The sequence below is a fragment of the Leptinotarsa decemlineata genome, unplaced genomic scaffold (genome assembly GCF_025532065.1).
Source record: "Leptinotarsa decemlineata unplaced genomic scaffold, Ldec_3_MD MMD2_tig00001393_RagTag_RagTag, whole genome shotgun sequence".
Taxonomy (NCBI): Eukaryota; Metazoa; Arthropoda; class Insecta; order Coleoptera; family Chrysomelidae; genus Leptinotarsa; species Leptinotarsa decemlineata.
In genome coordinates, this window is record NW_027412562.1 from 1,319,531 (window position 1) to 1,334,876 (window position 15,346).

Below are 15,346 nucleotides of genomic sequence, written 5' to 3' on the forward strand. Positions count from 1 at the left end.
TCTGAAATTGAAGTGTTGGGTTGATTAAACAACATATTTTTCAAATTTCATTCACTTATAACTATTTCATTATTGGAAGCATTTCTCTGTAACTTCAACATGGTACATTTGAAAACGGCACAAATCCAGTGATGTAGTCAAATTTCGGCCTTGAAAAATAAAAATAGTTGGCCCTAAAAATGACGAATGATTCATGGAATTTGGTGTCCTAATAGACTTTTTGAATGTCTGCCTTATGGAAATAGAATCATTCAAATCGGTTGAGAAATATAGATTTTATAAGGGTGCTTCCATCATAAATGAGTCACACTGTATACAGTTAATTACTTGAAATCTATAGAAAGAAATTAGTTTAGTCGCAGCACCATAATATTCATCATCATGATACAAGAAATGCAGATCTGTTCATACAGCCCCTATGAAAACTTACAAGGTCTATTAAAAATACATTGGATGTCAATATCTACAATCATCTTAAATTGAGCACTATCAAGATGATTGTAGAAGGTCCTTCAAAAACATTCTCCTGCATAACTGTTTTAATATTATTCAGGATTATTGAAATACTTCAAGTATAGCGATTTAGATTTCAATTTCATTTCATCAGATATGTGAAGCTCATGTTCATAATGTAATGAATCTGAAGCCGGCCCTGACCGATGTCCCAGTCAGCAAACGCATGTCTGATCGCGAACCAGCGGGAAAGGTGTGGATGGGTCCCGAATTCCGCAGAGAAATCTGGAGCGTTCGTTGAAGATTTAAAAAGGTCGCTCTCCGTCCGGGAGCAGTCTGTACTTAGAAAGCGAATCGTGCGTTTAAGGAAAGGAATCTAATTGTGAAGATTAATTAAGCGTTAGTTACTAAGTGTTGTATATAAATTAGTTGTGATAGTGGAATATTGTTGAAAATAAATTTGATTAAGACAGTTAATTCCTTAATTCGTTACAATACATAATACTTGTTTTTTGACACTTTCTAAAAATTTCAGACCAAATTATCTTTCATTCCGTTTTGTAATTTATACTTTAATATTTCCAACTTGTGACTTCTTTCTGTATTTTAACTGACTTGAAACCAAATATTCAACTGTTAAGTTGTCAAATGAATCTGTCTATCTATGAATCCTGTTGGTAATCACACGTTGAAAAGTAAGACTTCGTTAGTCCTTAGCTCTCCCAAGCTTTGACTTCTGAGGGTTGTCGTTCGTAGGGGTGCGACAGCTGGTTAACGGAAAAGCAGATTTTAAACAGATTTTTTTTAACAGATCTATTTATCTATCTATCTATCTATCTACCTTTTTATCCATTTTTCTTACTTGAAATTTTTGTGGGTACAGAAAGAGATATTTGAGGAAGATTATTTCTTGAATAATAATTTATTTCTCTTCGAATCACTCTTTTATAAATTTTTTTTGAACTCGGAAAACAAAATACATTCAACCGAACCGAAACCAATTACAAATCCACTCCCTCAATGTATTTTCTTTTCAGCGCCAGACAGTTCAGGAGAGTAATCACTCCCAGAAATGCTGCTTCGCAAAAAATCAAATTCATTTCTCGAAACTCATATTCATTAACCTTTACGCACACAAAATTAAAGACGTTGTTACGTTAAGTAAATAAAGTCGAGATTATTCAGTTATCTACGTTAAGATTTCCAATTATCCTCGAATAAACAATAGAACGTATTTCTTGAAGACGAATTGAAAGGATTTCGTCTTTATGTTGAAATACTGGAATTCAGAAACTTTCTTACGTTTTGATGGGGGAGTACAGGGGCGGAGAAACTCTGGTCTCTGGAGATTAGAGAAGTTACACAATCAGCAGAGAATGTTTTAGTTGGTATCTTTGGAAGGAAATAAGAACGGTGGAATGATAATGGTATTGTGTAATGTGAGATTTTTATATATCAGTCATCACTCAACTAGCACTTTGAATTGAAACAGTCATAGATGAATTTGGGAAGAGGTGGAAAATTGACCTTTCATTATTTTTCTCATATAGAACAAAAGTACTGTCTCTCAATGTGCGTTTCGCTTGCCAAGTTAGCATCATCAAATGACTAAGTATCGAGAGATCACATCAATAATAATAATAATAATACTTTATTTTCTTAGTGACATGTAGAAACATGTACAGAATTTGTCAATAAGAAGAAAAAATTAATTATCAATTGAGAACTGAAACTAAAACTATTCCAGGAAGTAAAATCTACCTTTCAACAGGTTTTTACTAAGACATTGTTTGAATGACTTCAATGTTACACATGATTTTATTTCGACCGACGTCGACAAGGGTTGACCTATATAAAATATCACTCTTCAAAATTGGCACATGTAGGTTATTTCGCAGATTTTTCTTTTGATTACAAAAACACACACTTTGAATATATGAACAGACGGCAAGGTTGAGATTTGATAAGTTTTGAAGACATTTTACAAGTGGTACGAGAGACACCAGCTATACAACGTATCAATTTTTTCTGTGATATAAACACTTCATTGAAACAAGTGGATGACCCCCAAAAACATATTATGTACCCTAGTCGGGATTCGACATGTGTATAATATAACATTATCAGTTCTTTCTCCATCAGAACTGATCTTAGGTTTCTGAATAGATATCTGACAAAGTTCAAGATTCGAAATTACTGACCCACAGTGCCTCTTCCATTCAAGACACTCATCGATATATAGGCCCAAAAATTTTACACATGATACATTTTCCAAAACTTCATTGATAATATTTACATGAATGGTAGGCATGGTTTTCACCTTTCATGAAAATGTATTCACTGACTTTTTTCTGCATCTAGATGCAACCACTTCATGCAGAAACAGTCATAGATATTGGAAAGAACTTTATTGCATCTTTTTTCTAGAGAATAATTAGATTTTTCGGAAATAAGTATGGACGTATACAGTCCGCATACAGTGTGAAATATATAAATGGGTTCGCTCTAACTATGCCATCTACATATCATATTATGAGCATTATTGGGTCCATTACTGACCCTTGAGGAACACCTACACTGATGTCAAGATGATCCGAATTATAAGTAGTTGCCGTTCTTTCAATAATCCCTGGAAGAATGTCGTACTGGCGACGAGCGTGCAGATAATATTCTATCCATTCTAGGGCAATTTATTCAACACCAATTTAAAAAAATTCAGTTATTGAAGAAAGACGTTAAATAGGATCAAATTAGTTGTTGTAATTCTATGGTTACCATCAAGTAGTTATTAGATATCTTGCCTACCGGCAGTGGCGCAAAAATCCCAGTACCGAAAACCGAACTAGGTTTGTTATTGCTCGCAACAACTGCAAAATAAATGAGAGCAAGACTTCACAATCAGAGGATTAGGAATGAACTGCTTGCCAATTGTAACAGGTCTAGATCATTCTGGTCGGTAGCTGAAGCTGTTGATTAAAACTTTACGAAATCTACGTTTTCACCACCACTAACACAAGCGGACGGTTCAATTGCAACAACAGCCATAGAAAAAGCAAATCTACTAGCTGAACAATTTGTGTCCCTCTCCACAGTCGATTTCCTGGGAAAGGTACCACCCACTTTCTCCTCACTAGAATCCACAATGCCGGAAATTACTTTTCGACAGTGTCTTGTCAGGCGAATTCTGAAACAGCATCAGGGCCAGACAAAGCGTCTTTGCTATCAGTTATATGAAAAGTCATGGAGAAATTCGTAAACCACCATATCTTCAAATATTTGGAAGGCTTCAGTATCTTGAGCGATCATCAATATGGCTTTCGAAAACAAAGATCAACAGGCGACCTACTATCGTATGTCATCAATATTCGGAATAACGCCATCGAGAAATATGGACAGTCAAGAACTGTAGCGCTAGATATTTCTAATGCTTTTGAGCTTGTGTAGCATGAGGGTTCACTGGCCAAACTTCGATGCTATGGCTTCTCTGATCATTTCTGTGTATGACTCTTCAGGTTCCTGAAATAACGTTTCATGCAAGTGGCCGTCGATAAATATCTCTCGAATATTCTCACTATCAACGACTTATTGGAAAAAATCAAGAATCCAATATATTGCTTTGCTGACGACAGCACACTTATCTCGTCATTCCATTTAGATTCCAGGACATCGACTACGGATGCACATCTTCTCTGGCAGCAGGAGGTTGCATATCTTAATCAGGATCTAGAAATGATTTCAAATTGGTGTGGAACCAACCAGATTAAATTCAATGTCACAAAAACCCAGGCATCGGTTTCCTTCAAGAAGATAGATGTCTCCGAACCGAATATAATAGTGTCAGGTCAGACAATTCCGCTTTCTGCTTCGATAAGTTTGTTGGGGGTTGAATTGGACATCAATATGTCTTGGTACAAACATGTTGCTTGAATTGCAGAGAATGCTTCTCAAAAGTTTGGAACACTGTTCCGAACCAGAAAACTGTACACACCTCAGCAACTTTTGATGCTTTTTAAAGCTCAGATCAGACCTTTTTTGGAGTATCGTTCTTATGTATGGAGCTCTGCTCCCAAACATACTTTGAAGTTGCTGGATTCTATCCAGAAAAGATCCATTCGCCTGATTGGAGATGCGAACATCACGTGCAACCTTAATAGCCTGGAACATCGAAGGAAGGTTGGAGATTTGTCTCTCTTCTATAGATTTGTCATCTCTTCCAAGAGCGGTACATATCAGAAATACGCGATTGTGGCTGTTCATCGTTTTCGAGTTCAACTTAGTACACCTCGAACTTCAATGTTTACAACTCTTCCATTTTGAGAACTGCATTTAGGTGGAATAAACTTCCTGAGAACGTTTTTTCAAATGAATTTGATTTCCAGTGCTTTAAATCGAATGTGAATCGTTACTTTCGCACAGGCACCTCTCTGAGAGTGCCTTATGGATTTTCCTATAGTGCTTGTGTTGTGTTTTGTCTTGGAAAGATTGAATCGAATAGAAGCGAATTGATTGACAATATACCAAAAAGTGTCTGGGGATCCAAGTGGAGTGTATCAGAGACAGTTAGGAACATTCCAAATTCAATTAATTTTTTTTTCAGGACTTTGTAACAATGAATTTTATGAAACATATATTAACATTAAGGGAAACTTGGAATCGAGAGCAATTACCAATTCCAATCCTGAATTCCATGACAAAAATCTCCTACTAATCGAGAATTTCCTTGAGAAGAAGAAATATATTATGTTCACGAAATACCATGGCAAACACAAAATATAAAATCCCATATGTGAAAAATTTATCTGGAAAACTCGGCCTGTTACGTAGTAACAAACTAGTTAAAGTGGCCTTTTTAAAACAAGAATACTTTATCTCAAATCACGAGTTGGTAGCACGAGTAGTTTTGTCTTCTGCTGGTTGCTCGATTGGCATTGTTCAAATATAGATATGCGGTTGGTTACCTCGTTCACAGGCAAATGGGGCGATGACAAATCTGTTGTTTGTTGTTCACTTCAGCCTAGTTCGAGGAATGATACTCTGAACGAATTAGATTTTCAATAATCGAAAATAATCGACTTCATGTTGACGATAGACATACCTTGCACTGACGTGAGGCCAAACAGCTACAAATGTATTCCAATAATTGAAAATCTATTGCAGCAGTTGTATCTCCAGCAGCATATGCAGGAATAACTTCAGTGAAAAATACTGCACTGACACCTATCTGATATTATCCAACGCCATTCGTGGTATTAGCCAGGGAAGTAGTTGTTTTCTGATAGGTGTCAGTCCATTAACCTACAGTGTAGAGAGTTGAGACCAGTCTCAATGCCAACTCATCTGAGAAAATTTTTAATCCGAGTGGTATAAACATAGATCATTTTTTGAAAAATTCTCTGCGGCCTGCATCGATATTGACACAAACTATCAGTTATTGAATTGAATAACAATTTTCGAAAAAATTGCCATGCAATTTTGAGGAGACGACAAAGGAGGAGCTTGCCTGCCGCTGACGTATGCGTGGGAAAGAGAAGCCAGACAGACTGGCGCCATAACGCGTTACGTAACGGAGTGGTTCATCCTGTCATAAGAAGTTATCACTTCGGAAGGAAAATTAAAAATTTTCAAACCAAGTTACTTTTCATCTTTCATCTTGATTATTAATTTCATTCATTTCAATGTATTTTAATTTCACGTTTTATTTCTTATTTTGCTCATATTATTCCTTGATAATTCATTTTCATTAATTTCTTCTTCCATAGACTTCAAATCATATTAGAGTGGAAGTCCCAACTAGTAAAATTAATCTGAATATTATTATCGACACGGTTATTCAATACCACTTTTCTTCATCAAATGAAACACTGGATGACGTTTTTCATCCTTCTCCAATGTTCGATGTCACTTCGAATCCAAAACTCCTGTTTCCTCACGTCCTAGGCTTGAAATCGATTATAATCTTAGAAGTGGAACTGTTCATCGTAGAGAGTCTCTGAGAATACTAAAATATTCATTCCAACATAGCCCGACCCCAACTTTCATCTTATTCGAATAGACAGGATTGAGTGCAAAAACAAGATAGTAACGCATGGAAAATATAAATACGATTATGTATAATGCATAAGTGGATTTACATTCTTGTTCAATATGCATTGGATTGTCCTGCTGAAAAAGAATTATGAGGAATAGAAAAATGATTATTATTTAATGAAATGGAAAGAGAAAATCAAAATTCACATCATCAACAGTGAATGTTATTTAAATATTCATTTTCCCAATTCGGTGATTCACTTGTGATCAGAAAAAGTGTTATTTTAAGGACATATTGAGTTTTTCCATATATGAAAGTCATCTGTGTAGAAAAGTTTTTCAAAAAATTTGGCCAAAATATAGAAAAACTAATTTTCTGTGTGTGCAATCAGATTTTTTGAAAAATTCTCGTGTTCAGTATTTTTTTTTTGTTTCCAAAATCATCAACAGTCGCTCGAGTTGATGAGTTCCTCGATATCTCAAAATAAACGAATATTACAATTTTGTGAATACAAGATTCATAGATATAAGACAAGTTACCCATTGATAACTTCCTTTATTATACTTGCGCAGATTATCTATTGATTCTATTTATTTCCCAGATTTAAGAAGAGTAAATATATCAAGAACATTCAAGAAATAGTGACTTCTCTCTTCTTACAAATATATTTAATCCTAAAAAATTGATCTTGAACGACAGCAGGAGGTTGCATATCTTGACGTGGATCTAGAGACGATTCTGAATTTGGGTGGAAGTAACTTAGTTCAATTCAATTATACGAAAACCCAGGCATCATGTTTCTCCAAAAAGGTATATATCTCCAATCCGGACATAATAATGTCAGAACAGATATCAAAGGCTGCTTCTCGAAAGTTTGCAACACTGTTCCGAACCAGCAAACTGTACACTCTTCAGCAACTTTTGATGCTTTATGAAGCTCAGATCAGATCTTCTTTGGAGTATTGTTCTCATGTATGGAACTCTACCCCTGAGCATATCCTGAAATTACTGGGTTCCATCCAGAAAAAAAGCCATCCGCCTCTTTGAAGACACGAACATTATTTGCAACCTCAATAGTCTGGAACATCAAAGAGAGGTTGGAGGTTCATCTTTCTTTCATAGATACTTTCACGGGACGTGTTCAAGGCACTTGGAACATTTGATTCCACCAAGAGTGGTACGTATCAGAAATTCCCCTCTGGACTGTGGCTAATCATCGTTTTAAGATTCAACTCAGTACACCTGGATTCACTGTTCAAAAACTCTTTCATTTGGAGTACTGCGATCCTGTGAAATAAACTTCCTGTGAACTTTCTGTTTTTCCAAATGACTTTAATTTCCAGCAATCCAAATCTGACGTGAATCGCAACTTTCGCACAAGCACCGCTTTCAGAATGCCTTCAAGATTTTCCTGTAGTGATTTTGTTATGTTTCTGGGATGATTTCATTGACAGCTGCGGCTGTGTATCATATACTTCATATGTCACATTCCCCTTGAAAAACATGAAAAACATCTAGTGGTGTCATAACTGGTGATCTTGAAGGCCTTTCTGAGGGACCACGTCTAAATAATTGACATACCCCAGTGAGCTTTCAAAATGAAGTTCGGGTTAGTTCAAAAGTAACTAGAAAATAACTATGACTGTCGACAGTCATGAATTAGCAGCCTATAGAGCATTCTTGTTACCTTTGTCTGCTAACAATCTGAAAAATAGTGGTTTCAGCAGACATAATCCAGAAGTCAGTTAGAAGATACAGATTGATATACACCCAGATCAAACACTCATAGATCAAGAGGTTGTTAGTGTGACATGTTTTGGTGGTTTTTCTTCAGAAAAAAATTGTGAAAGTGGCATTTAGGCCGGGTTATCTATTTTCCTCCCCGATGTCAAAGATGAAGTGGACAAGATGGAGAAATATGGAATTAATAAGCTTAAGTGTCCGGAGTGTAATAGCATTTATGAGGGACAATGTGACCAAAATTTCTCAAAACAGTATGCTGAACATGAAAGGTCCTTCAGATGAAAATGGTTATGGGGGCATTCTTTGGAGGCAAAAATATGTATGGTAAAAATAAAGGAGTGGTTGCACTTGCGTCGAAGGCTGTAAAAGTTGATGGTGGTTCAAAACCATTAGTCTTACATCGTATCGTTCATCAACAGTCCTTATGCGGAAAATGGTTGGATATGCCTGAAGTTCTAAAACCAGTCACCTCACTTGTTAACTTCATCAGATCCACTGGGCTGATTCACCGACAATTCCGCGAGTTCATTCAACAGATTGGAGAAAATGATTTACCATATCATACTGCCGTACGCTGACTCAGTTGCGGAAAAGTACTTAAGCGCTTTTTTGAACTTCGGGTAGAGATAAAAATTTTCTTGAATGAGAAGCAGCGCCATTTTGCCGATTTAGAAAATAGTGAATGGATGTGGAAGTTAGCCTTCTACGTCGATTTGACAAATCATATGAACGAACTGGATTTGAGATTGCAAGGAGAAAATCAGCTTCTCCCTGATTTATACACCAATATCAAATCCTTCAGGCAGAAAATAATACTATTTCAATCGCAATTACGTAAACAGTGTTTCCCACATTTTGAAACATGTGAAATATTCAGCCACACTACAGAGACTGAATTTCCCGTCAATTTTGCAATCGAAACTTTGAGTGCTTTGAAGATAAATTCTGATACTTGTTTTTCAGATTTTGATGTCATTACGAATAAAATTAAGCTTTTTCAAAATCCTTTTGACTCTGATATTGAAACCCTGGCTTCGGAAGTCCAAATGGAAATTATTGATTTACGGTGCAGTGATATGCTCAAGAACAAATATCAAAATTCATCTTTGTTGGAATTTTATGAGAGTCTTCCACTGGAACACTTTGATAATTTGCATGAATTTGCTCGTGAGTTGTTTTCTGTTTTTGGTACTACTTACTTGTGTGAGAAAACGTTTTCCAAGATAAAGTACACAAAGAATATTTACAGATCTCAATTAACCGATGAGCATCTCAAATATCTTTTGATAATTGGTACAAGTAAAATTGATCCACAACTACAAAGTATTGTCGGTGGAAAATCACAATTACATTAATCTCATTAGTGTTTTTGTTTTACTGTGATTCATTTCAATTATTTGTTGGTTATTAATACGCTTAAACTTAGATACTTAAGTTTTCTTTGTCATAATTTCTGTCGTTAATTTTCACCTTGCAAGTAAATAAAACCGAGTGATTATCATTCTGTGTGTTCTTCTTCAACTTATAACAGCAATAGTAACAACAATTATGTAATCATTGGCTGTCGCGGGCCAGATTAATGACAGTAAATCATTGGCTGTCGCAGGCCAGATTAATGACAGTAAATCATTGGCTGTCGCGGGCCGGATTGATGACACTGGCGGGCCGGATTTAGCCCGCGGGCCGTAGTTTGGAGACCCCAGGTCTAGAGGATGACAGCACGACCAGCTGTTGAAAGCGCTCGCAGATATTTGAACAGAAGTTATAAAGCTTCAAATGCTTAGCGACTGGAGGAATGTACAGTAAAATGGAATAACTGGGTCCCTCAGTCTCTCTTAGCTATATTATTAAAGGGGAACTGTTGAAAGGTAGGTTGCACTATATCGTTCATTTGAACTATACCTTTGACGTAAATTTTGTCTCACCTTGACATTTTGACACTATCAAAATTTAGTTTATAAGGAATCTCTACATCGGAACAGTTTTCTTCAATAATTCCCCCCTCTACATGGAGAAGTAGACAGCAAGAAAAGTATTTCCAAAAAACAACTTCTCCTAGGAATATTCTTATTTTCAACAAACTTTTTCGACAACTATCAGTATTTTTTATAATTTCTGTGTTCCAACTCATCAACACTTTTGTTCAACATACGCACCGATCCATCAGTCGAATGCTTCAGGTTTTTATTCTCCAACGTTCTTTCCCACTGAGCCATTAGCAATTATTCTTCAACACAATCTTCTTATATCGCGCATCCCTCAAGTGTTCGGTGAGACTTTTCCCGACAGTGCAAAATAATCCCGCCCTCCCTGACAAGAACAGAGATTTGCTGAAGTGGACATTCATGCAGAGAGCCGTTGTCCATTATGTTGTCTGGATTCGGAAAGAGAGAATGAGGAGATGTGTATTAGTGAAATGTGGAACTGGAAACAAAGAAGTCGTTTCGCGCAACAGTTGACAGATTCGGAGAATATTAGTTTTTTTGTTCCGTCGACAGTATTTTTTCATTGTACATCATTTCAATAGGTGTGAATGGTTTCACAAAACTAACACAATTCGACAAATTTTGGTTTGATACAACTGCTGACAATTTGTCGGTGAAGAGATGTAATCGCTTCTGATAATGTATATCGCAGTTATGAACGAAACGTCTAGTATAGAAACCTGCAGACTCTGACTAATGAATCTGAAAATAGCTTTGACAAAGTATAGTGGTAGGCAACTTCAAATTCAAATACTCAATCAAATATGTATGTTATTGGATGTCATATACTCTTTTTGCGATTGAAATGTTTGCTTGAATACTGAACTTCATCAATATGTCTCACATCAAATCACTATCTTTGAGCTGATGAAAATAAATATTCTTTCAATCAGCTGATGAATTGGAAACGTCAGAAACGTAATATTGCATTTCAGTAATATGACCGATTACATACATCTGAAGATAACAGTACTGATTGATTTTGCATATTTGACGTGCATTTTCTGTCTTCCATATTTAAACTCTTGTTAGTAAAGTCCTCTATCATGAATGGCTATAGTAAGTCAGAGATGGCTGACATGCATTTCATTTATGGACTTGCTGATGGCAATTCATTGAAAGCTGAGTGGTTGTACAGTGAACGATATCCTAATCGTAATGTGCCTGATAGAAAAACCTTCCAGAAGCATTGCAGTGAATGAAGGTACCTTCATTTCAGGTACCTCTAATAAAAAAATTGCAAATACTCCAAATGTAAGTAACGACCCGGTTTGCAAGATTCTTAGAGATTATTTGTTGTACCCATACCACATACAATGAGTGCAGGCACTTCTTCCTGCAGATTTTCTTTCATGCATTTTGTCAATGGCTTTTGCGCAGATTGGTTCAATTTACCTTTGATTACAAGGAATGCAATGAAGTTTATGCACGATGGTGCACCAGTGCATATCAGCATATTGCCCAGAGAGAGTTTTTAACAGTAACATAGGGAGACTGCTGGATTGGTCGAGGCGGACCTCACGTATGGCCTGCTTGATCACCTGACTTAAATCCCCCAGATTTTTTCCTATGGGGCCACTTGAAGTCATCAGTTTTTACTACTTCAGTGGAAGATGTGGAATATTTGAGAAATTTGATAATTGCTGGGATACATTTCTCGTGAGGGACTCAATATTTCTTAATGTATTTTTGGATATATAACCTTCCACAATCTGCTGAATTGTAATGAAGGGCAAACTGAAAATTTCACCCCGGAAAGTTAGTAATCTGTCATATTCAATAATTCTCCTTGGAATTGATAAAACTATACTGAGCGTTCGCTCCATAATAGTAGAAGGAGTTTGATTTTCAAATATTGTTTTTCGACCCTTCGCATACTCGTAGCAAGGTAGTGTATAATGTGAATATATAGGTGGGGAGTGGTATTGTGAGTTCAACGACATTAGTTCAGTGATATATATGGATGCTTTTTTTCCTCACCTGTTCATATTTTTCATGATGTTGGTATGACGTCTTTCACTATACTTAAAATCATCATATTTTGTACGTACTTTCCGAGACGTAAATATGATTTTGGTTATTTTACGTTTATACAACCCCGAAAATTGGGACTCACTAGGAAAAGGGTATCATGGCAACAACATAGTGATGCTGTCCATCATTTTCAGAAAAGAAATTGGAGTTTGGCTAAAAGACAGCAGGAGCCTCGCAAGAAAGAGAAGTCGCCACAACCAGTGCTTGCACTTCCCTACATGAGAGGATTATCGAAGAGGATAAGAAGAATTGGTTCCAAGTACAACATCAGAACCTGCTTCAGATCCGGTAACACTATCCGTAGCAGCCTCACCAATAAGTAGTCATCTTTCGGAAGAATCAGTCCAGTCATCACCCGAAGACGATTGTAGATACTAACAATCGAAACGTCGTGAACTAACGTGACTTGGAAACTCTCCACTTTTTATTTTTATTTTCTTTTTTCATTTCTTTATTTTTTTATTTATTTATTCAATTGTTCTATTTTTACTTGTATTTTATTTCATTATCATTTCAATTCATGTTTATTTTGCTTCATATAATTGTTATTTTCAAATATTCATTTTTAATTATTTTTTTTCAGTTGTTTCAGGGATTTCAAATCATTTTATATAGTAGACAATGGAAGTCTAAACTAGTGAAATTTATCATGTCAATAACCTTCAAATAAATCAGAGTTTCTTCAGCGTATGCAGAAAAAATAAATATTCACCATGAAATTACAAATGTAAAGATAGGACTTGTTTCAGTGGTTTCGAATTTCTCGAAAAAAATTTTCATTTTCTTTTCGGAAGCGGTCCCTTTTTCATTTTCCCCAAATTTCCAAGAGGCTATTTTCACGATCTCTATCTGACAGTCTGGCTGCTTATTTATATCTTACCTATCTCTGCAAAAACGTATTAAATTAAGACATGTTTCTGATGTCTAATGGATATAATTTGGACTGTCAATAAACTGCCTGGCACCCGTGAATCTATGCGACACATGCGCATTGAATATAACTCGAGCTTTTTTTGTTTCATAGCCTGCGCTTAAGTCTTCCTCGGACAGCATAATTTTGTGAGAGAAAGAGAGAGAGAGAGTATGTGTTAATTTTCCAAGATACAGAACCTTATTGACAAACACAAAAAACACAAAAAGAGAACATATAAATAACTACATCCAGATAAATATACAATTACATGAAAATAATACATGTAAATGATCACATCTACGTAAAAGTACACATATATTATTACATATGAGCACCGTCAATTACATATCATTTCGTCATTAAAATATTTTGTCAGATTGTAATAGGCTTTAGACGCCAGTCTTTCATGTAACTTTCTCCTAAAAGTTTCAAAAGAATCCATGTTCTTTATATCTTCAGGAAGTTTATTATACATTTTGACATCGACGTAAATTAATGACTCTTTGATCAGTGTGGATTTAGGGATGACTAATGATAAATTCATTGCATTCCGTGCAGTGCGATTGTTATTTTCATTTGAAGATGTATTCTTGTAAATGAGACATGTAGCTTCTAAAACGTAGATTGGGGTTAGTATCAGAATTCCATGTTCCAGAAAAAAAAGTGTGCAGGAACTCAACCTATTTAGTTGGCACAGATACCGCACAACTCGCTTTTGCAGAAAAAATACACTCTCAAAGAGTTCATTACTACACGAACCCCAGAACTGGATTGCGTACCTCAAGTTTGACTCAATGAGAGCAAAATAGACATTTTCTGCCGCAGCATAACCTAACTTTCAAGCTGTGGACCTGAGGGCATAACAGCCGGATGATAATGGTAATATGATTCGTGAATTTCAAATTGGTATCTATGTTAGGTCCTAAGAATTTTATATTGTTGTCAGATGATAAAGAGTCAGCACCTAATTCTATATCCTGAAGAAGAAATTCAAATGTAAAAAATTATGTTTTATTGAAATTTGAACACAGAAAATTTGCCTCGCACCACGAGTTGATTCTTGGAGGTCTCTCGCGACATTTTTCTGAAGCAAAGTAACATCTTCAGTGTCATAAAATAGTAGTATCGTCGACAAATGAGGTGAAGGAACCAGATATATCTAAGTGGAAGAGATAATTTATGTACAGAAGAAATAGATATGGACCTAAAACTGATCCTTGGGGTACTCCTCAACTAACTTTCAATAATCCGTATGTATGATCAGTTTTTACCATTGTTCAGGTGTTTTTTGAATGTCGTATCAGTAGCTCAGTAATTATTCTGAAATGATCACCAATTCCATGAGCAAATTCTTTTGTTCTTCTTCCAGATGGCTCTGAGTCTGGCTATGTATCAAAGATTCTAGTATAGGATTCGTATATGGAGTAAATGTTCCATATAACAGCACCCAATATTATGTAAATTCATTCCAATTTGTTAGTTTCTTCAGTTCTACATGAAATTTCAGACTAGTATCAATGACAAAAACAATCAAAAAAGTGAGTGCAATTTTGTCATTGAGAAAATGATCTTCACACAACACAACAACATCTGATCTTCAGATGTTGTTGTGTTTTATTGGTTCTATTTTCTTTATCTGTCTTTTTATTTCTTTCTTCTTCTAATCCATCTTCTAATGCCATCAAATCCATTGATGGCATTTAAAGGGGCCGCTGCTTTGTATTTCAGATAGCAAAGATTTTTGCCCCTCCAAAAATCTTTGCAATCTGAAATACAGTTATTGGCCTGACAGGATTGTTGTTCATCCATTTTTCGAGTGACTGATTGTGGTAGATACTTAAGGGATACATCAAACTGACATCTGAAGACAGCAGTTTATGGGTGTAGTGTGGAAGCACGCAGACAGTAGTGACGTGGTTTTCTCAGGCTTTCAATATCAATTCCAAATTTTTGTGTGTGAAAGGTGGCCATCTAAAATCAACAGAACAGGGTCCTCTGCAGAAGGTTCCGTGTAGCTTGTAAAATGGTCAAACCATTTTGTGAAAACTTCCGAATTCATCTATCCAGAGGAATTACATACCCATGTGGACCCTGGTAGTGCACCATCTATTAGTTTTATCTTCATACGAACTCTTCGAAAGATAAACATAGGTAGTACAAAAGTTCCAGAAGCAGACATACAAATTACAG

The 15,346-nt window shown here is 35.8% G+C and overlaps 1 protein-coding gene across 1 annotated transcript in view; it reads right to left on the bottom strand.

The window, feature by feature from the left end:
• LOC141482555 (uncharacterized) overlaps nt 1–15,346 on the bottom strand; it is a 167,825-nt gene that overhangs the window by 72,207 nt on the left and 80,272 nt on the right. The gene's annotated exons all lie outside the window — the stretch shown is intronic.